At 40.5% G+C, this 22,053-nt stretch overlaps 1 protein-coding gene across 4 annotated transcripts in view; it reads left to right on the forward strand.

Moving 5' to 3' along the window:
* Positions 1-22,053, forward strand: part of CBX5 (chromobox 5) — a 73,198-nt gene that overhangs the window by 3,612 nt on the left and 47,533 nt on the right. The window contains exon 1 of one of the 4 annotated variants that reach the window (XM_066614623.1): positions 4,958-5,001. The exons of the other annotated variants lie outside the window; for them this stretch is intronic. The gene's annotated coding sequence lies outside the window, so the exon portion shown is untranslated. Of the gene's footprint in view, positions 1-4,957; positions 5,002-22,053 lie in introns of those variants that run through there. 4 annotated transcript variants of the gene reach the window in all.

A 22,053-nucleotide genomic window follows, 5' to 3' on the forward strand; every position in this document is an offset into this window, starting at 1 on the left:
GTGGGTCTAGTTGAGATGATTAAAAACCACCATATGTGCTTTTGATATTGTGGTTTGTAGGGATCACTTAAATCTAAGGATATAGATATTCTCTGTGTGCATGCACACACTATTAATGTACATGGTGCTTTTCACAAAGTAAAACTAAAAGCCCCTGCCCCAAGGGGCTTACAATCTGGACATTTTGTTGTTATGACAAAAGGAAATAGATAGGGAAACCATATGTAATTAATTCATTTATACATGCTTGAAACTTAGTTACAGTAAGCAGTGATTTTCAGCCTTTCTTATCTCAGGGCACACTGACAAGGTACTAAGATTGTCAAGGCCCACCATTAGTTTTTGGACACACCTTGCTAATGGTGGGGGGGGGGGCTCATATTCCCCCATTGACCCTACTAATAAATGACATTCCCACAAACTTCTGCAGCACACCTGCAAACCACTGATGGCACACCACTGTTTGAAAATGACTACAGTAGAGAAAGGAAACTGAGGTATTGTGCCAAACACTTTAGGAAGATGGTGGTCTTTCAGAAGGTCTGTGAAGCTTGTGAGCATGGAACAATTCTGCAGGTGTTTCAGCAAATGGTTTGAGGGTACATGCCTTCAGATGGTTGAGAGCTGTGGAGCTGGAAGAGTGAAGGTTATGGGCAGGAGTGTAGCAGGATATGAGTGCAGAGAATTGGGGAAAGACATCTGCACCTGTAGTCAAACAAGTGAAGACACCCCAACACTAGCAACTAGCAATAGGAAGTTTAGTGATCTGATTTTTTAGTTAAATATTGCATCTTCAGTGCTTATCAACACAGGGCCATATCCTATCCAATTTTCCAGTGCTGCTGCAGCTGTGCCAGTGGGGCATGCGCTGCATCCTACAGTAGAGGAAAAGTCATGGAGGCCTCCTCTAGGTAAGGGAACATTTGTTCCCTTTCCCCAGGGCTGCATTGTGGTTGCACCAGCACTGGAAAGTTGGATAGGATTGGGCCCACAACTGTTGTGAAAATGATAAAATGTTCCACTGCAACATAGAATTTATAACTTTGTGAAATTTTTTCTTGTACATTAAAATGGAAGCTAATTATGTTAGACCAGGCAAATTGGCAACTATCATTTATGCTTGTATTTTCTTTTGCAGTGTAACCTTTATCTAGTTAGTATATTGTCTTCCTCAGCATGTTGTCTGAGCACTTCCTGAGCAAATGTGCACATCTGCTTATTAACTGTCCAGAGGTAATTTGAAATATGCAACAAAACATTTGTATTCCTGATTTGCTGAACTAATAAAATCCTTTTCATATCCTAAACAGAAGTATTTTAGTCATTTTAAGTTGCTAAACTGCTAATGACTAGTGATATTTTTAATTTAAATTACGGTATCTGCCATAATAATGAATAAGTGCTTAAGAACTTAGTTCTTTTCTGTTTTGCAGACTATTTTACATTTTGCCTTTAAGCTAAATGTTTGACTCTTATCTGAGATTTGAACATCTGTGTTACTTCTCACCAAGATGGCTGCTATTGGTTTGAATATCAGAAATGACCTCTGTAGTGTAGTGAGTGGTAAGGGTTATGAGAGCACAAAAATGTAGAAGTGATGGTATGCTGGTGCACATCTATAATTGCAGCCAATCAAATTGAAAATTTTCCACATGATTTTCTTGTTGCTATTCTTCCATGGAAAATGTTCAATTTCTAAGAATGTATAATTTGATAAATTTAATTAGCAGCCTAATATTTGAATAGAATACCAGTCAAATTAGTTAATTACAGTGTTGTACAGTAATTGGCTTTTTCAAGTGACTGTTCCTATGAAACAGGAATATATAATACATGTAAACATGTATTTACAATGTATATATAATACTGTGTAAATTAGTCTTTGGGCATTCTAAAATTAGTATGTTCACGGTCTTCATTTTTTTTTAAATTTAAAAAAATATAAGGAAATGTTTGTTGAGTTTTCACGTCTAAAGATATTCACAGTTATTTCAACAAGAATTTTTATTTTTCCTAGTGAAATATTTCAGTTCAAATACTGTAGTAGAAAACAGCACACAAAATTAACACACTTGTTTAAAAAATGTAAACCAAATCAGGTTGCTACATTGGTTCTCAACCATTTCAGTCCATAGGCAAATGTTCTGCATCACTAGCTGCATCCAGGTAGTAAAAAGACCAATAAAACTCATTAATTCCTAAAGTGATCAAAAAGAGCCTGGCATCCTTTTTATGCAGTTAAGTTTTTCCCTTATTCTTTCTGAAAGGTATTCCAAATAATTTTTTATTCACCACCTAAAAATCAATTTTTAAAATTTTTTACATATATTGTCTCAATTTTTTTAAGACTTGAGATTTTAGCATTGTCAAAGCCTTTTTGAAACTTAAGTTTTCCTACTTTCAGTCTCTGGAAAGGATACTTAAATCAGTCCAGTCAACCTAGGTGCTCCTCTGCTAAAATTTGTTAAAATTTTCTCTGCTTTAAGTTACTGAAATGAAACAGAATGACTGGAATCCAAAATGACCAGAATCTAGGTAACCCTGTGCATGAGCAGAAAATTCTTCTGCTTATATGGGAAAGAATCATCTGTCTTCTTTTCCAACTTCATGTTGCATTGTTTCCTACTTAGGAGTAACTTTTTGGAATGTGGGTAGTTGAGGATCATGGGTGGGGAAGGCTTCAAAAAACCCAGGTCATACATGGAACACTTGGTCCTAGGTGTAAGATGAACCCCAAAACAATGTCTTCACCTTTCGAAAATAACTTCCACAGGCTAACCGTGTTGATCTATAGCAGGAAAAAAAGAGCCTTGAGGAACCTTAAAGACTAACAAGTTTATTGTAGCATAAGCGTTTGTAGATCATGGTCGTTCTATGAAAGCTTATTCTACAACTTCACAAAGGTATCAGATGAGGATAGGAATACAGTTCAAAGTGCATTCAGCATGTTTGGAATTTTAAGAAGGATTTTGGAATTGCTTCTATCAGTAAAGCTCCTAATCAGTCCCTGAATCAGTATTGGTTGTTGGGACTTTCTTCCATAGTCTGGCATCTGAACTGCAACATTTTACATTTTGTTATTGTATGACGTACAAAAATGTTCTTCAATTGTCTTTTCTCCTTGGGAGAATATTGGGGAAGCACAGTGAAGAGCTATGTATTGTGAACATTCAACTTAATTTGCATTTTTAATTTGAAGTAAATATAGAAAAAGTATTGGCATTACTTTTTCCACCCTTGCTGCATTTAAGACCGTCTGCACAGGATGTTTCTGAGACACAGGAAAGGGTATAAGGATAACCCAGACCTTGTTATCTGAAGTCCCAGTGCTGAAGGCAGAATTCCATAAAACGGCCATGTGCAATGCAGAAACCTTCACTCTGCTCACAGGGCTAAAAAGGTTGGCAGAAAGGATGAGACAGTGTACTGTTTTCTTTAAACGTAACATTGCATGCAGCCTGAGGAATAAGTGTTAGCTTGGTGCAATTCCTGGATTTGCAGGACATGAATTCTAATTGATTTTTTAAATTCCTGATAAGAGTGGTTTTGATTTAAGAGAATATATATTAAACAACTGCCTCTAGTACTGAAAGTAACTGATTATTAAGACCATGAAATATTTTATGAACCCAATAATCCTCATTTTAGACTTGAAGGTATAGTAGTAAGAATGATTTAAATATGATGCTCTAACCTGTGATAATCTTAGGGCACACTCCTAACCAGGTCTACTCAGAAGTAAGTCCTATTTTGTTCAATGGGGCTTATTCTGAGGAAAGTGTGGTTTAAACCCTGATAGCATTTTCATAATGCTGTGGCACCTTCTTAAAAGCCACCTTGAGTATCTCCCTTGCATGAGGGGAAAGAGTGGGGTATACTTTTAAATAAATAGATCCATAAAACAGGAAGGTTTTAATTCAAGTTTCATTCCAGTTTAACTGCTTTGTGTCTGTTGGATATAAGCCAACATGTTATGCTTAAAATCTGACTAGAAGAGTGGCATACTGATATATTTTATTTTAACCTTCTCTTTTTATTCCTACCGTATCTTGTATTTTTTTAAAAAGGTATTAAATTAGTCTACCAACCTTACCCCAGGGAGCTTGTGATGGCATACATGGAGTTACCCTCTTTCATTGTCAGAAAAACCCTGTGAAGTAGGTAAGGCTGAGAAAGGTATCTTATTCAAGGTCACCTAGTGAGCTTCAGGGCTAGATTTGAATGTGGATGTCCTTGGTCCTCCTGCAGCCTGTGATTGTTTTGTAATCTATAGTGTGTTAACTTCCAGTGCCTTCTGATGGGAAACACTGGGGGAGTTGGCAACACTGATCTTGTACATTATATAACAAGTACTCTTGATTGTACTCTTTGTGGAAAAGTTACAATATTTTAGTTGTATATGGCTAGAGAAGAAGGTAACGCATGTACTTCAATGCCATCAGTGAAATGATTGCATGCTATTTTAGATCTGAAATAATTCTCAGTCTCATATGCTTGAGAAGATGGGAAACACGTCAAGGCACAATGCACACTTTGTAAGCTACTGAAGACTACAATATTCTCCAGTTTTTATGATACATCGAGAAACTTCAAAACCCATCTGAGGGTGAGTTTTTTTTCAATAAACAGTTTTGTTCTCTAGATAAGATTTTTTAAATATACACTATATAAAAAGCTTTGTAAATTTAAACTAAATATGCGCATGTGCTCATCTAATAATTTTGTCCTTGAATTCTGTTTTAGAGACTCCATGCCAACAGCTTAGCAGAATTTGTTGCTGTGAATTTCACTCATCTGGAAGTTACATGATAATCCATAAAAGAGGGAAGAGACACGTTATTGGTTCTAAATCTCCAATATCATTAAAATATGCTGCATTTCTTCTGGCATCTAAGGAGACCACTATTTTGACAAAAAGAAATTGAATCATTTGTAACAAAATAGTTTGTGATATGCTGCCTTTGAAAACTTTTGAGCAGCTATATTGTAGGGTAGTTAAAGGTATGTTGTTGATTTTAATGTGTTTTTTCAAACACACACAAAACACTATTATTGTTTTAACTTGCTTATTGTCTGAGTTCTCTTTTAAGTATTTAGAGAACTTGTGCACTTAGCTGGATAAGAGCAGAAGTGTGCGGAAGCAGGCTTCTGTATGCATATCCCTATTGGAGCAGGAACCTTAGGCACAAATGTGTACCCCAAATCAGCTAACTGTTGATGGTGCTGATTGAGGGATGAGAGACAAGGTGTCTTGACCATTAACTATACACTTCATTCCTTAAATGTTTAAAACATTTTAGGTGTATAGTTCTAAACAAAGCCAGGTTGTGTAAAATATATGTAACATTTATGAAATGTTTTGGACCGTGTTATGTTGTACTTTCAGTGGTGGACCTGCCATTAAGTGAAAGGGGCAAATGCCTTGCGCGCATTGGAGCCTTGCGTGCCTCTAGGACTACACCGGAAGCCTCACCGAGGCTCCTGACGTTGTCGGAAACTGTGCTTCCAGTTTGCAGGAATCACAGTTTAAGAATGCGGGGTAGCCTCAGAAGGCTTGCCTGGTGTGTCTTGAAGTCGTTCGAGGTTCTGGAATGTTGCAGTGAGTGTGTGTGTGGGGGGGAGGCACAGACATCCCACGGGGAGGGTTCCATTGCAGACCTTTGCCTCGGGTGCGGGGCTGGGGAGGTCCATCACTGTGTACTTTGTGTTTAACCTGCCACCAAATATTTTGCAATGGGAAACTTAAATTTGTAGTGTGTTAGCTGGTCTATCATTATTTAAACCTATGTTTCGATGAATTCGAACCAGGTGCATTAGTGACAACTATTCTGCCATGGCAAGCAACTTGAAGATACAGTTTCAAGAGAGTCAGTTTGGCGATTTGAAAGCTGGCATTTAGTCTGGGAAAACTCTGTTAAGAGTGTTACTGTACTGGGTTCCATTCCCAGAACCCCATGGCAAAAATCACATTAAAGCAATTTTTTTAAAAAAACAATGTTCCTTTGCTAGGCGATTTAAAAACAACCTTTGTGATGTAACACAGAGTCATTATGCAGACAATCCATCATTCAGTCTCTCTCCAGGTGCTTAGAAACACCTTACTCCCAGCCAACAACCCCTCCCTTCACCCAGAGCTGGAAAAGAATGCACAGTGATTATCTTTCCTCCTCAGGGGAAAGGGAGAGGTCACTGGCTCTGAGTGAGGAGTGAAGCCATTCTAAGTCCCTGGAGAAAGAATGATTGATGGATTGTCATCCAGCTGTCCTCTCTCACATTAACCAGGCTATTGTTAAACAGGTTTTTTTCATTTAAAGGGCCCTTCTCTTCTCGAGATGGAAAAATCCAGATCTGTGGATTTTTCCATTGATGAAAAATCTATGGATTATTAGGTTATATCTGTAATTGCTTGCATGACTATCTACAACAGTAAGAAAAGCAGTTTTTAAAACTGTGATTTTAAAGGGATGCGTTTTTCCCCTTTTCCAGGGATCAGCACACTCATTTGCAGTGGCTGTTCGTGTTGAGTGAAATCCCTGTATAACAAGGTTGGACCTGTACTGCATTACTGAGATTATGTGTTATGTCCTTGAAATGAAGATATTATAAACTTTTATTTGCAACCAATTTAAGAATTTTAAATATTTAACTAGCATTTAAGTTCATAATCTTTAGTGTTTATTTTGCTTGTTCCCACCATTTTTAATGTTAAATCTAGAGAGGTGTGCAACAGTCTTTGCTTATAAGATTCCTTAGAGTATATGCACTTGAAAATGTTGGCGATCTTCTGATTTGTTAGCCCATATTTGCTTGTAACGTTCAGAAGTTATTGAAAGTGTGTCCCATTTTGCTAAAGTATTTGAAGCCTTCAGAATAAACTGGCTGTAATGGAACAGAAACCTTTATTTGTTTAGTATATTAGGTTACAGTAAATGTCTGAAATTTAGTTAAAGCCAGCATTCGTATGTGAATATTGGCAATCCCAGTCTGTTTTGAATGTTCCTTGACACCAGTGAATGTGAATTGTCAGCAGTCCCCAGTGTCCAACATATCGCAATGAATGTTAGCATTCACCACAGACATTTACTGTAACGTATGCGCAAGCTGGTAACCAAACTCCTCCACTGTATTTTGATGTCTCTTCCAGTAAGATCGTAAAAGATTTTGCTGGAAGATTGCTATTTAGCAGCAGCTAACGTAAAAAGTTGATTCACGTGTACAGATAACACAGGTGAACACACATTTTGCTGTCTTAAATGTTACACCTATTCCTGGGTATATTTGGGGTGCGGATTCCAAAAACGGCATCAGATTTGCGTCTCATGTCTAGTTTTGGAAATGTGGCATAGCTTTGTTAGTGAATGGTTCAAGCAACTTCTTCGTAAGGAAGCCTATACCATGGCTTCATCACAAGGAAGCTGCTTGAACCATTCACTATACTGTATCTCTGAAATGAGACATGATAGGGCAAAACCGATACTATTTCTAGAATTGGCACTGCAAATTCATATAAACCCACCATAAATTTTGAAAAACATTTTTCTGATCCTCAGTTTTGCAAGGCTGTGTAACTGAACTTTTTCAATTTCAAAGATTCAATTTCAATTTCTGCTATAAAAGGCTGACGGAAAGTGATGTTTTGTTCATTTATTCACTTAGGTATGTGTGCTGGCATCTGTCTGCCATCCATGGGACCCTTCATGCATGCCTTGCCACTATAAAATATTTGGCTATAAATCTGAATATACTCAACACCTGTGACTTCTTTTTTTCTAAAAAGTATGATGTGGCACATTTACGTATTCAGTGGCTCTCTCTTTTACAGATGGTGATAGTGAGGAAATTGCTGTCATGTAGGAAGCAGAGGACCAACAGATATAGCTTCTATATCACTTGGTGTGCATACTTTAAGACTGACAGCTGAGAGGTGTGTGTTCAGTGGACTTAGGCTGTTGTCAACGATAAAACTTCATAAGGAAATGGAGCAGTGTATTTTTCTGTGGAATGTGTTGGTTATCCAGAGTCAATTGAAATTGAAGATTAAAAGATGCTTAGAATCAGTCAGTTAGAAGATGAAACTCTCTGTATATGATTCACCATTATGGCCTTTTAAAATATTCAAAACATTTCCAAAGCCATTTTGAAGCATTATGTATAAATACTTGCATTGAAGATGATGAATACCTGGTACAATCCTCTGCAATCCTGTGCTGTGACCATTGGACATTCTTTTACACTCTTCATAGGCTGAGAGATAACACCATAGTAGTAACCTATTATCAACATTTCTGACTTTTCTGATTTCTGATTTCAACATTTCTGATTTTTGACGCAAGTCTCAAAGCTTACAAAGCATCTTAATCTTGCCAAAGTCTAATAGCAGAGAATAAGCTTTGCATGCAGAAGGTGCCGGGGTCAATCCCTATCATTTCCAAGTGAGGTAGAGAAAAATTCCTGTCTGCAATCCTGAAGAGATAATGCCAGTCTTTATTGACAACATTAAGCTAAAGATGTTTCATTCATTGTGTTGGGTTCTCTGTTCAGTGCAATAGTAACCATAGCCATTCTGGCACTCTGCGTTTTAACTGTTTTGACTCCATCAGTTATGAAAAGGAGGCAGACTGCATTCAGAGTATTGCATTGAATGCTGCTGTAATGTTGGCCCTTCATTTCTAAGGAGTTAAATAAGCAAACATGTCTTTTAATGAAAAACTTCTTCCTTTTTGGAAATGACTGCGCTAAGTTAAAACAATTCTGAATCCAGCAACAAATGTCATTAAGAGTTGGATATTACATATGTAACAAAAAGCAAAATTTTGGAGAACTGAATGAATATCTGGAACTTAAGTTTTTCAATGTGTAAGATGCAACTTCATGCTCACTTGTACCATTGGCAAATCTCTTTTCATAGGCCATTATAAATAACAAGCCAGAGATAAGATTTCTCAATCACTGTCTAAGAAATTTGTTATAGTGAAGGCTAAGTTTAGCTCAAAAATTGTACAGACTTTTGTCTTTCAGGATGGATTAAATAGATTATTCCTTGACTATTTTTAAAAATACCACAGTTGTAGGAACTATGCCTTATTTCTGTTTTTTTTGAGTCCTTGTAAAACTAAGGGCGCCATCCTAACCCTTTCCAGCACTGACATAAGGACAATGCAGCTTATGGGTAAGGGAACAAAATTTCCATACCTTGAAGAGGCCTTTGTGACTGCCCCCCAACTGCAGGATGCAGCACATGCCCCACTGGCACAGCTGTGCCAGTGCTGGAAAGTGGGTTAGGATTGTGCCCTACATAAGGTTTAAATAACAAATGCATATTGTCTGAGTATTAATAAAATATGTTGAGTATGAGTGTTTTCAGAGTATTAATTTGGATACATTATGGACTCTCAGAACTTGATTTAGAGCAGTCTTCAATCTCTGGAGCCTTTTACACTCCTAAACAGAGTCTCGGGGAGCCCCAGAGTGTCAGCGTGTGCATGGAGTGATGTAGCTCTAAGCCATTGGTGGCTACATGGTATCCTCATGGAGCCCCTGAAGGATGTCTTGGGGACCCCCAGGGCTCTGAGGAGTACACTTTGAGAAATGCTCGTTTAAAGAGGCACAGCCTTGCTGAAACTAAACAAGACTGGGTCTGGTTACTGACTGGATATGGGAAGCCGCTTGAGAATGCCACATTTCTGCATTGAGTTCTATAATGAAAGAAAAGTATGGTAGAGATGTAATGAATCAATTTGTATAACTATTTTTAGAACTGAATAATCCCGGAACAAAATAAGCCAGTGCTTCCCAAAGCGTGGGTCATGACCCACCAGTAGATTGCAACCCACTGAGCTAGCAATCTACACCACCCTTGCGCTGGTTTGGCTCTAAATAGGCTTCCAGAATTGTTCCTATTTAGAACAATTTCATTTACTGGAGCTTCCACGGATTTCTCCCAGCCTAACAATGCACTCTACAGGCCTCTGGAGCCCTCAGAATGGCCCTCAGAAGTCTCCGTAAGCCATTTCCAGTTCTTGGGAGCTGTTGGAGTCTTGGAACTCTGGCAGGTCTACTATGCCAACACCTGCCCTTAGTAGCCCTTCCCTCAGAGGATTGGCTCAATCGGCTGCATTGTTTTTTAGAACTTTGTGGTGGGGGATTGGCGCATCTTTTTTCACGGTGCTCCAGAATTACCCAGTGTTGGGTAGCATGTTTTACCTAGCATGTTTCCTAGCTGCAGGTGCTCAGAGAGAAACTCTTTAGCTGCTGCCACTCCTGTCATAATTGTTTAAAAAAACCTGTGAAGGTAAACCCCATCATGACTTTAAGGGGAGCCTAAAGGTATTGGAAGGAGTGTGCTGGAAGCTGGTTCTGTCTGTCATAATTTTTGTTCCTTGTATTAGATGAATTGGGAGATTCCTGTTTCTGACTGTTCCTTGTTTTATCAATAAGATATTTATGAGGCTTTACTGTTTTGAATAAGTACAAATGTTACTTTGCATCCAAGGCCTACATTGCTGCTTGTTTTGCTTTTAAGAACCCAGATCAAAGAAGGATGTGTCAATTATAAGTAGGCCTTATCCAGAAATTTGTCCATGGGTTTATATTTCATTTAAACTAGGGGTTAAAGATTGTTATTATGAAGTTGTCTGATAACATTCTTTGAGCCTTATTAAAGCTCGAAAGTAGATGCTTTAAGAATTACATTTTGTTTGTAGCAAGTCAAAAATGCTGGAGTCTCTGCCAACTCCCCCTTAATGCTAAAGTAAAATAAATTAGTTAAAGTCTACCTTTCAGAAATCTGAGCACAACTGCTTCAATGGGAGTATAATGTCTTTGCCTCTTTCTTCTTTTTCATTATTTCCTTTTCAGATATGTGCTTACTATGGCATATATTCTTTTTTGACAATGTTGCTTATTTTTCCTTGCAGTGTATGTGAACAAATTCTTTGCATTATACAATTGTTGTGCTTTTTACAAACCTAGTGACGCACATGTATGTAGTACCAGTTCACCACATTTTAAGGCTATTTCACATATACTGTGTACCAGTTCAACCTTTCTCTCTTATATAGACCCACTATGTCAATATCCCATCCCCCACGATTTACATGGGAACATTAATTCAGAATAAAATACATTTGGCTACACCAGTGATTCCCAACCTTTTTTTTTTTAACTCACAAGCCCCTTGGCAGCTCTCTTCCATAAATTGTACCCCTCTTATTAGCCAAATGCTAGTTTTCTTAATTATAAGGGCTTTGTTCAGCAACTGGAAAGAGGAGGAACCTACCTGAGAGGGAGAAAGGTGTCACTGAGTTGCTGCTGCTTATCCAGTAGGACTAAAGGAGGTATTGTACTTTACTGAGGTAGTACAGTACTGTACAACAAGATTCATCACAAGGGGTAAATGACCCCACAAACAGATTTTACCAGGCAACCTACTTCTTGCAGTCTAGTTTCATTCTGTAGGACAACATGCAGGATAATTACTAGTGTACAGCACAGTCTGCTTCATTACAGATATGCAACTTTAACTTGATAAACTATGACTTTGAGCTCTTCAGAAACAATATAGCAAAGGAGAAAGCATAACAGTCTTATGAATTGGGAGTTTCTCTATTTAAGCATAGCCTTGAATTTTGAGGACTCCTAAGGGTCAACAAAAGTACTTTCACTGACCCATGGGCTGCATGCAGACGTAATATTGAAATTGGTGTTTTTCATCTGAATTTATGTCATCTCTCAAACCATAGTTTTAAGCTCTGCTGCAAACCACAGATTTGTCTGTGGTTAGCACAAACTATGGTTTGGTGTGAAATCTGGATTGAGCTTTGGTGTGACACTAGTTTATTGTGGCATGAGTTGCAGCAGAAAAAGAAAAATTCAGATGCAGTGCAAGAGGGGGATTCTTGCTTCTAAGTGATGTGTGCTGGTGAACAAGGAGCCCTCAGAACGGCTGGATAACTGGCCAGAAGCATGCGCGTCTCCTCCATTTTCAGAGGAGGTGTATGCTGTTTCAAGCTCCAGAGGAGCTTTCTGTGTCATTTTCATGCTGCTGCTAAGCGGCATGGAAGGCTCCATTGGAGCTTTTTTGCTCTGCTAGAAGGCACCCAGGAGAGGAGTGTTGCCCGTCTCCTGGAAGTGGCACGAAAAAGCTCTGATGGAGCCTTTTGCAACACTTAGCAGCAGCACATAAAGCTCTTTTGGAGCTTGAAGCACAGTGTGCCTCCTCCAAAATCGGAGGAGATATATGCTGCTTCTGGCCTGCTACCTGGCCATTCTGAGGGTCGTCCTCCTCTTTTTTTTTTTTAAAGGGGGAGAGAGGAGGGTGGCCCTCAGACGCAGTCCAGAACTCTAATTTTACCATGGAAAAATATGTTAGCTTTCTCCATATGTTAGCTTTATCTCCTGACTTGCCACAGAAAAGGAGGTTTGGTTTAGACCAGTACAAATGGCTTGCAGTTAAAATGGGCCACATAGAAAGTAAGTTAACAAGTAAGTGAAATCAGCATCTCTTAGTACTGTATTAATATTGTTGTGGTGGCTTGTAGTGACCCAAATGAGTCTGTAATCTCAGTGGCTGAGGGCCCAGTCCTATCTAACTTTCCAGCACCAGTGCAATCGCAGTGCAGCCCCAAGGTAAGGGAACTAATGTTCCCATACCTTGAGGAGGCTTCTGTGACTGCCTCTCCACAGTGAGTGGATGCAGTGCACACCCCATTGGCACAGCTGCACCAGCACTGGGAAATTGGATAGGATTGAGACAGTTAGCCTCCTGGTGTCCACAGCAGTGGGGCTCCTCATGAAGGGGCAGTATTCTGCATTTCAGTACCCTGGAGGGTCTCTTAAAATTATGACTATCTTGCTTAGTGTGCATTTTGGACATTCAAAGCACTTCACATACAATAGCTCTGATCCTAGACCAGTATTATCCTTATTATTATTAATACTGCTATTTATATACCGCCTTTGTGGTTATCGGATTACTCCTCTGACTTTATTCAAGGCAGTTCATATAGGCAGGCTATCTCTAAACCCCCCGAGGAGATTTTTACAATAACAGAAAGGTTCTGTCTTTCAAGAACTGTACAACATTTCAGATGGATCTTTCACAGTCTGGTATCACTTCTGACCTCCAGTTGCCTCCCGCAGAGGCTGACAAGCAGCTCCTTCATCTCTCACTTGAAGGGCAACCAAGATGCTGCTTCACCCACACCATAGAGCAGGTGGAAATAACTCAGCTCAGCTTGTCAGATGCTTCAAGGTCTTACCATTCACAGAGCTGCTGGTGGCCTCAAACTGGTGACCTTCAGATGTTATCTTTGGGCTAATGGAAGCTCTACCCTCTAGACCAGATCTCCTGCCCGATGTTATTGTTCAACAATATTATTGTTCCCATATCGCAAGCACAAAACCAAAGGATTATGACTTGACTAAGACAGTCTAGTATGAGTTTATGTCTGGAGCAAGATTTGAACTGAGAACTTGCTCTTTCACTCATCCAGTACATTACCCTTGATCAGTGGTTCCCAACTTGGGGTACATGTACCCCAAGGGGCACTCAACAAGACCTTTAGGGGAAAAAGAATTGAGTAATGGCAGAAAAAGGCAGGTAGTGCTCCAGAATGCCTTGCAGGGCCAGCAAGGCAGGAAGGGAGGTAGATAGTTGACTGTGAAAGCCCCACCATTAGCTAGTTTGTGGTCATCAATTCATGTATGAAAAAGTGACTGAAAACCAGCATAGTAAAGAAACTGGCAGAGTTGAAAAAAAACTGCACAGTAAAAAGCAAAGTAAAAAAGAAACATAATATGGAAAGTGATCAATCACCAAGAATTTCTCAGGACACTTCTGGTGCAAAACAGTGCAAAGACATAGTGCCCAATCCTATCCAACTTTCCAACATCGATGCAGCCATTCAAACAGGGTATGCGCAGTATATAGTACTGTGGTCACAGGGAGGCGGTCACAGGGGCCTCCTCAAGGTAAGGGAATATTTGTTTCCTTACCTATGGGCTGCATTGCGGCTGCACCAGCACTGGAAAGATGGATAGGATTGGTCCCATCGTCTTCAGTTTTTCAAACATAGAGAAAATACTGTGATTAATAAATGAAGTATGGGTTTTCATATAGAGGAGATGAGGGCTTTTATTATTTGTATTGATTATAAACATTAGGCTAATATGAGGAGTACAATTTATGGAATGGGTTGCCAAGGGGTATGCAAGTGAAAAAAGGTTGGGAACCACTGCCCTAGATGTTTGCTTTCTCCTTTTTTCACCAGCATCTCGCCATACTCTTTCTCACTGTACTCTTTCTCCCTCTTCCCAGCTCATTTTTACAGTCCCTCTGGGAATATTGCCTAAAAGTTCTGTTGAGTTTTTAGGCAGTCACCTGTCTCACAACCTGTCCCTAGATCCATTGGCTCACTTGGTTTTATAAGTACTACTTGAGATGTAGTGCCCACTTACTTGTCCAGCTGCATAAGGAGCATATCAACAGTGCAGACACATAACACATAATTCTTGTTTTTATATGGATGCAGGTGAGAACTCCAAAATTTCCAGTGGCCACCCTTTTGGGGCCAGCTCTTGTCAACCTCCTTCTGGTTTGTGCAAAGAAAAATGTAAAATATAGGGAATGGTGTGGCATAGAGAAAGGACTGGTTTAGAGCTTCTGGGCAAAAAGATCACCTTTTGTGTCTGGTATTTATAGCCATAGGCATGGAAATTGCATCAAAACGAGGTATAAATTTTCCTTATTTATCTCAATAGAGTGTTAATGGGAAGGCCTAGTTGCCACAATTTAAATGCTAATGCTCCTAAGACCATGGCCCATCTTGAGTCACTAGAATGTAGCCATAAATCATCTAATGCAGACTTTGCTGTGAACTTTTAAAACTGATAGATGTAAGAGCTAAGGGGGTGCATGAAGGTGATGTTCTGCAGAACAAAGGCCTGTCTAGGTTTGCACTTCTCTCAGTCCCCCCTTCCCCAGTTTAAGTCTGGGATATTTTTCACCCTTTGAGTTAAGGAGGGGCTGTACACATCCCAGCTTTGAGTAGTCTCCTTGTAAAGCAAAGTTGTCCAGACAAAATTTAACCTTAGAGGAGTTTTTCTGCATTGCTGGTCAACTTGCAGAAGGCCTGTTTGGTAGAATGTTCAAACTTTCTGGATCATATCCTAAGTGTTGATGCAGGGGCATTCTGTGGCCACAGGTGCCTTTCATGAGAGTTGGGCTTGGAGTTAATGATTGCAGAGCACCCCCTCTATGAATGTGTAGGGTACAGCCCTATATTTATATCTATTTCTAAGCTTGCCTGTGACTTTGGTTTGTCTGTATAGATATATCTAAGAATGTTTATTAAAGTTTTGATTAGGGGTTTGGGGGGTTTGTCCCCCCCCAGTGACCTTTTCCCAACTATCAATCCTCGTTTGGGCTCGGGGATGGGAGAAAATTGAGGGTTTGTCAAGAGTTGGTTCATATTGTCCAGAAGCAATTAAAGTTGCAAGTGGAGTTCTGACTATGACATTAGGCTGTGTTTGGAATTAGAAGGGAAAGAGCGATGTTTGCGATAGAAAGAAATCCTACAAGGTGCATGGAGTGAGTTGGTGTTCAGAAGTGCCAAGATGATGTAGTGGAATAGTTCAGTGCTGTATTGTGCCTTAGGTAACCATAGTCAAAGATTTTCCAGCTGTTTCAGTAGTGGTTTGGGAATTGGATTTAGACCTAGAAGATCCAGGTTCAAGTCCCCATTCAGCCACAAAGCTTTCTGGGTGACCTTGGGCCAGTCACAATCTCAAAGCCTCACCTACTACCTCACAGGGTTGTTGTGAGGACAAAGGGAGGGAGGAACTATGTACACTACCCTGAGCTCCTTGGAGGAAGGGCGGTATAAAAATGCGAAAAATTAAATAAAATAATTTTGGGCACTGGATTCCATATAATTTATTGGCAAACACCACAGGGGGAAGAGAAAATATATGATAGTTCAGCAGGGAACACAAGCATCCAATGAGTACTTCTATACATAATTTTTAAAATCTCTATTACCTTATGGAGTATAATTCTGAAATTGGTGTCTGTCTGAATGTTTTTAATCTGTGAGTCACAATGTGAATGGGGGAGGGGGGAAGAAAATCCTATTTGTATAAATTCTCTAAAAAATTAACTGTAATTCCTATTCCAGAGCTACAAGGTTATAAGAGAGCTTTTTCTATCTGCTAAAAGTAGCTGCCTCTTCTTTGGAGTGGATTTTTTTTCTTCTTTGGGTGCCATTTAAATAACAATATATCTGCAACACTGAGCACATTTTATGATATTGTGGCACAATAACTCACACTTAAATGTCAATAGAGACACTTGAGAGAACCTGCAAGGTTCAATAACTTCTGGTGTGGTTTGTTTCTCCTGTCATCGGCCATTATATTTTTTACAGCTTTTAAATTGCTACAGAGAGAAATTGCTTTGGATTATAATGGATGGTTAAGAGGCTGCCAAGGGTACCCTTGAATGGGGTGGATGAAAGTTCAATACTATTTTGGTTTTATGTGTCTAAGTTCTAGGCTATATAGCTTAAATATAATTTGTTTGACAAATGCATTGAAGTGATACCGGAGTACAGAACTACACTGCACACTGAAAGAAGTGGTGCCAAAACCTTTCATACAATTTTTGGGTGAAGATTAAACTTCAGCCATTGTCTTGATTCTGTGAAAATATGCTTGGAACTTCTCCAGGCCTTGGCATGCATGTGAACGTTTTTGTTGGCTTCAATAGGAGAGCAGGCCCAGGTGTGGCACTCAGGGTAGTCTTTGCCTTACTTCAAAAGAGCCTGGTTGGATCAGGGCAAGGACCCATCTAGTCTCACTTCCTGTGTCTCATAGTGGTCCTGATGTCTCTGGGAGCATACAAGACAATACCTATATCCTGTTGTCACTCCCTTGCACCTGGCTTTCAGAGATAGACTACTTCTAAATCCCAGAGGTTGCATATAGTCATCATGTAACCATGCGGTGGCCCGTGTAGTTACTGGAGGTAGAGTTACTGGAGGTACTGTCAGCCCGCTTCTCTAGGGGCTACATTGGCTGCCCATTAGTTTCCGGGCCCAATTCAAGGTGCTGGTTTTGACCTTTAAAGCCCTTTACTGCTCTGGGCCAGGGTATCTTAGGGACCGCCTACTTCCGTACAGTCCAGCTCATCCTCTTAGGTCATCACAGAAGGCCTTTTTACAAGTGCTGCCACTCAAGGAGGTCCGGGGGGCGGCTGCAAGAAATAGGGCCTTCTCAGTAGTGGCACCAACGTTATGGAACTCCCTTCCCCTTGACTTAAGAATGGCTCCCTCTCTTGAGACTTTTTGGCGGGACCTGAAGACCTTTCTGTTTAAATAAGCCTTCTGAGTTCATGGCCTTTCTAACATCTTTTTTAACATCTTTTCTACATCTCTTAGTATTTTTTACAGGCCTGATTCCTATGATCTGCTGCTCTTTGCTCCTTTTACCTGATTTTTTTATTTGACTACTGCTTTTATGATATTTGTTAATATGTTAATGTTTTTATCTGTTTTTTAATATTATGTTTTAATCTGTTTTTAACCTGTTGTAAGCCGCCCTGGGTCCCTTTGGGGAGAAGGGCGGGGTATAAATAAAGTTTATTATTGCTATTATTATTATTATTAACCTGTGATGGACTTTTCAGAAATCTGTCTAGCTCTCTTTTAAAGGCATCTAGACCAGGTTCCATCACAACATCCTGTGGCAAGGAGTTCCACAGATTAATTACCTGCCAGGTAAAGAAATGCTTCCTTTTGTATGTTCTTACCAGCCAATTTTAGTGGATTTCCTCTGGTTCTGGTATTGAGTGAAAGAGAAAAGAACTTTGCTCTATCCATCCCATATCTCAGTCATGTCCCCTCTTAGATGCCTTCTTTCTGAAGAGCTTCAAACACTGTAGCCTTTCCTCATAAGGGAAGCATCATTTTGTCATTCATTCACTAATCATTTGGGTGCTCTCTTCTGCATCTTTTCTGTGCCTATATCCTTTTTGAGATGGGGCAACCAGAACCGACTATGGATGCAGCTTTACCATCAATTTGTCTAGTGGCACAATAATATTGGCAGTTTTATTCTCAATCCTTTTAAAATTATATTGAATACGGAATTGGCCTTCTTCTTGGCTGCCGCACACATTCACCACCACCTGAAGATCTGTCTCCTGATTTGTCACAGACAGTTCAGAATCTATCAGTGTATATATGAAATGTTGACTTTTTGCCCCAGTGGGCATCGCTTTACACTTACTTACATTGAAGCACATCTGCCATTTTGCCACCCATTGCCCCAGTTTGGAGAGATCCTTCTCGAGCTCCTCACAATCCTTTCTAGACCAGCACCCAGAAAAATTTACTGTCATCTGCAAACTTGGTCACTTTGCTGCTTATCCCCAATTCTGGAAATTTTGTTACTGTAAACTCATCATTGGCATCCTTCAGTCTCGGAAGACTATGGTATCGCGCCCTGAAAAGTGGTTCTGGATCAGCATCTAGTGTGACTGAAGAGACCAATTTGGGAGTGACAATCCCTTCCACACTGAGAGCAAATGTAGTCTGTCCCTGGTGTGTCTCCCTGGCTATGGGCCTTCCTTCTTTGCCTCCGGCAAGTGACTCTTCAAACTGGGAGAGGCCATGCTATAAACTGGGGTACACTGATTTACTTCATAGCCTTACTTTCACTGCAGTGAAAGTCCACAGAATTAATTAAAAAGCAGATTATTAGGCTAGTAATAACAGTTGTGTAATTTTATTGCCTTTCTGCATTTACTCAAGGGGATTAGGCCGTTTCAGATACCCCTTTTTAAAATTCTCACAGCAGTATTGTATTCTTCAAGGCCTTGCAATGAATCTCATGAGCAGGCATTTGACCCTGGTTGCCTGTTGCCAAACTGTATTTGTCCACTGAATCATCTGTGAAATCTATATGAGTTTGTTTACAGATACATTGCAGAACACAGGTTGTCTCATTATTCATGAGGGTTCTGTTCCCAGAACTCACTTGGATGCTAAAGCAATTTAAAAAATAAAGTCCTTTTGCTCAGTTGTTTAAAAACAGCCTTGCTGACTTGTGATTTTGCAGCCTTGTGATTTTAAGATAGAGTCATTAGGCAGACAATCCATCTACCAGTCTCTCTCCCTTCACCCAGAGCAAAGGGATTATCTTTATTCCCCCTTAATTGCTCAGAGGGAAGGGAGGGGTCCCTTACCTTAGAGTGAAGCTAAGTCCCTGGAGAGAGAATGACTGATGTGTTGTTAGCCAGCTGCCCTCGTTAATGAGGCTATTGTTACTGTTTTCCTTTTAAATTTAATTAATTAATTTAAAGGGCCCTTCTCATTGCATTGAGATAGAAAAATCCATGGATTTTTCCACATTTGAAAAAAAAATTTGTGGATAATTAGGTAATACCTGTAATAGCTTGCATGGCTGTCTGTCCACAACAGTAAGAAAAGCAGTTTTTTAAACTGTGATTTTAAATGGATGCATTTTTCCCCTTCTCCAGGGATCAGCACGTTCCTTCTCATTTGCAATGGCCAGTCTTGTTGAGTCAAATTCATATATAAAAAATATGTGTATAGCAAGGTTGGACCTGTATAGCTTGGAGTCACAAGCAAAAGGCGCTTCTTTTAGGAGAAGGGGTTGCCAGTTTTTGCTTAGTCTGCAGTCTTTTATATCCCTCCAAAAAATCCACAAATGGTTATGAAAGCACCTGCAATCTTCTGGACCTGATCTTTTGTGGGTTAGGGTTATAGTAGGGTTGCCAGACTCCCCCTCTCTTGAGAGTACATAGCAGCATATGAAGCTGCCTGTTCTAAGACCATATTGATCCATGTATCCTTTTCAATCTGGTTTCAGGCCGGGCTTTGGAACGGAAACTGCCTTGGTCGCCTTGGTGGATGACCTACGCCGGGGACTGGACAGGGGGAGTGTGTCCCTGTTGGTCCTGCTGGACCTCTCGGTGGCTTTCGATACCATCGACCATGGTATCCTTCTGGGCCAAATGGCCGAGTTGGGAGTTGGAGGCACTGTTTTGCGGTGGTTCCGCTCCTACTTGGAGGGTCGGTCCCAGATGGTGGTGTTGGGGGATGCCTGTTCGACACCCTGGCCTTTGAGGTGCGGGGTGCTGCAGGGTTCAATTCTGTCCCCTATGCTATTTAATATCTACATGAAACTGCTGGGAGAGGTCATCCGGGGGTTTGGAGTGAGGTGCAATCAATATGCTGATGACACCCAGCTCTGTCTCTCCTCCAGATTCCAGGGTGGCGGTTGAGGGCCTGGAGCGCTGTCTGGAAGCAGTAAGGATCTGGATGGGGGCTAACAAGCTGAAATTAAATCCGGATAAGACAGAGGCTCTCCTGGTTCGGAAATCCTCGATGCAGGTGCTGGATTATCGGCTTGCTCTGAATGGGGTTGCACTCCCTCTGAAGGAGCAGGTTCGCAGCTTGGGGGTCCTCCTGGACTCGCAGCTGCTCCTGGATTCCCAGGTGGCGGCTGTGGCTAGGGGGGCCTTCGCTCAGCTTCGGCTGGTGCGCCAGCTGCGGCCGTACTTGGATCGTGCAGACCTGGCCACGGTGATCCATGCCACGGTGACATCGAGGTTAGATTATTGTAACGCGCTCTATGTGGGGCTACCCTTGAAGACGGTTCGGAAACTGCAATTAGTGCAGAATGCAGCAGCCCGTGTGGTCACTGGAGCTAGGCGGTTTGACTCTGTCAGTCCGCTTCTCCGGGGGCTACATTGGCTGCCCATTAGTTTCCGGGCCCAATTCAAGGTGCTGGTTTTGACCTTTAAAGCCCTATACTGCTCTGGGCCAGGATATCTTAGGGACCGCCTACTCCCGTACAAATCAGCTCGCCCTTTCAGGTCATCAGAGAAGGCCTTTTTACAAGTGCCGCCACTCAAGGAGGTCCGGGGGGCGGCTGCAAGAAATAGGGCCTTCTCGGTAGCGGCACCAACATTATGGAACTCCCTTCCCCTTGACTTGAGAATGGCTCCCTCTCTTGAGAGTTTCCGGCGAGGCCTGAAGACTGCTGTTTACACAAGCCTTCTGATTCTTTGGCCTTTTTAACATTTTTTACACATTTTGTAGTTTTTACAGGCCTGATTCCTCTGTAACTTGCTCTTTTGTACTCTTTTTATTCTGTCTTTTAATCTGACTACTGTTTTTTAAGGTCGCTGTTAATGTGTTTTTAATGTTTTTATCTGCTATTTGTCTTAATTTATTTTTTTAAATGTGTTTTTTATATGTTGTTAGCCACCCTGGGTCCCTTTAGGGAGAAGGGCGGGATATAAATAAAGTTTATTATTATTATTATTATTATGTAGCCCAATGTATTGTTGAACTGGAGTGGCTCCAGTATTGTGGTTGAACTGGAGTGGATCTCCTGGATTTCAGAGTTGGTTTTGTGTGCAGCATGTATACTGTACGCTGAACTGTGGCCCCATGCACCCAAAAAGTGGGCAGACAACACCAGCCAAGAGATTCATGATCTCATGATGATCACCACATCATGAGATTGATACCACAGGTACCATGCAAGTGGAAGGTACCACATCTGTACCACAGAATCATGGGTGCAGAGTGGAAATGCCTTCCACTTGTTCGGTAACATCATTGGATCTAAGCTTTTGACTGGTTGTGGAATTTAGACTCGATTTGTATTAAATCTGTTTCCTTTGATTATGGATAAGCTCCTGTTTCAAAATATCCCAGAGGGCTTAAGGAACTCACATTAAAGTCATTTAAAAATAACAGATTGGCCATCTATGCACGTAATGGTGAATGATTGTTGTGAATTTTTAAAAAGTTAACTATCATCTAGAAGCAAAATGTCCAGTCTGGTTTGGGTTATGTGGCTTTTTACAATGACTTTGATGACCCAATGTCTGAATAACAAAAGTTCCAGTTTTTGTATTGGGCAATTTTTCTGATTGTGACAAAAAACTGGAATTTTAACCAATAATCAAATGCAGCTTCCATAAGTGGAATGCCCAGAATGTTTATGTGCATATTTAGA

The sequence above is a fragment of the Tiliqua scincoides genome, chromosome 2 (assembly GCF_035046505.1).
Source record: "Tiliqua scincoides isolate rTilSci1 chromosome 2, rTilSci1.hap2, whole genome shotgun sequence".
NCBI classification, from domain to species: Eukaryota; Metazoa; Chordata; class Lepidosauria; order Squamata; family Scincidae; genus Tiliqua; species Tiliqua scincoides.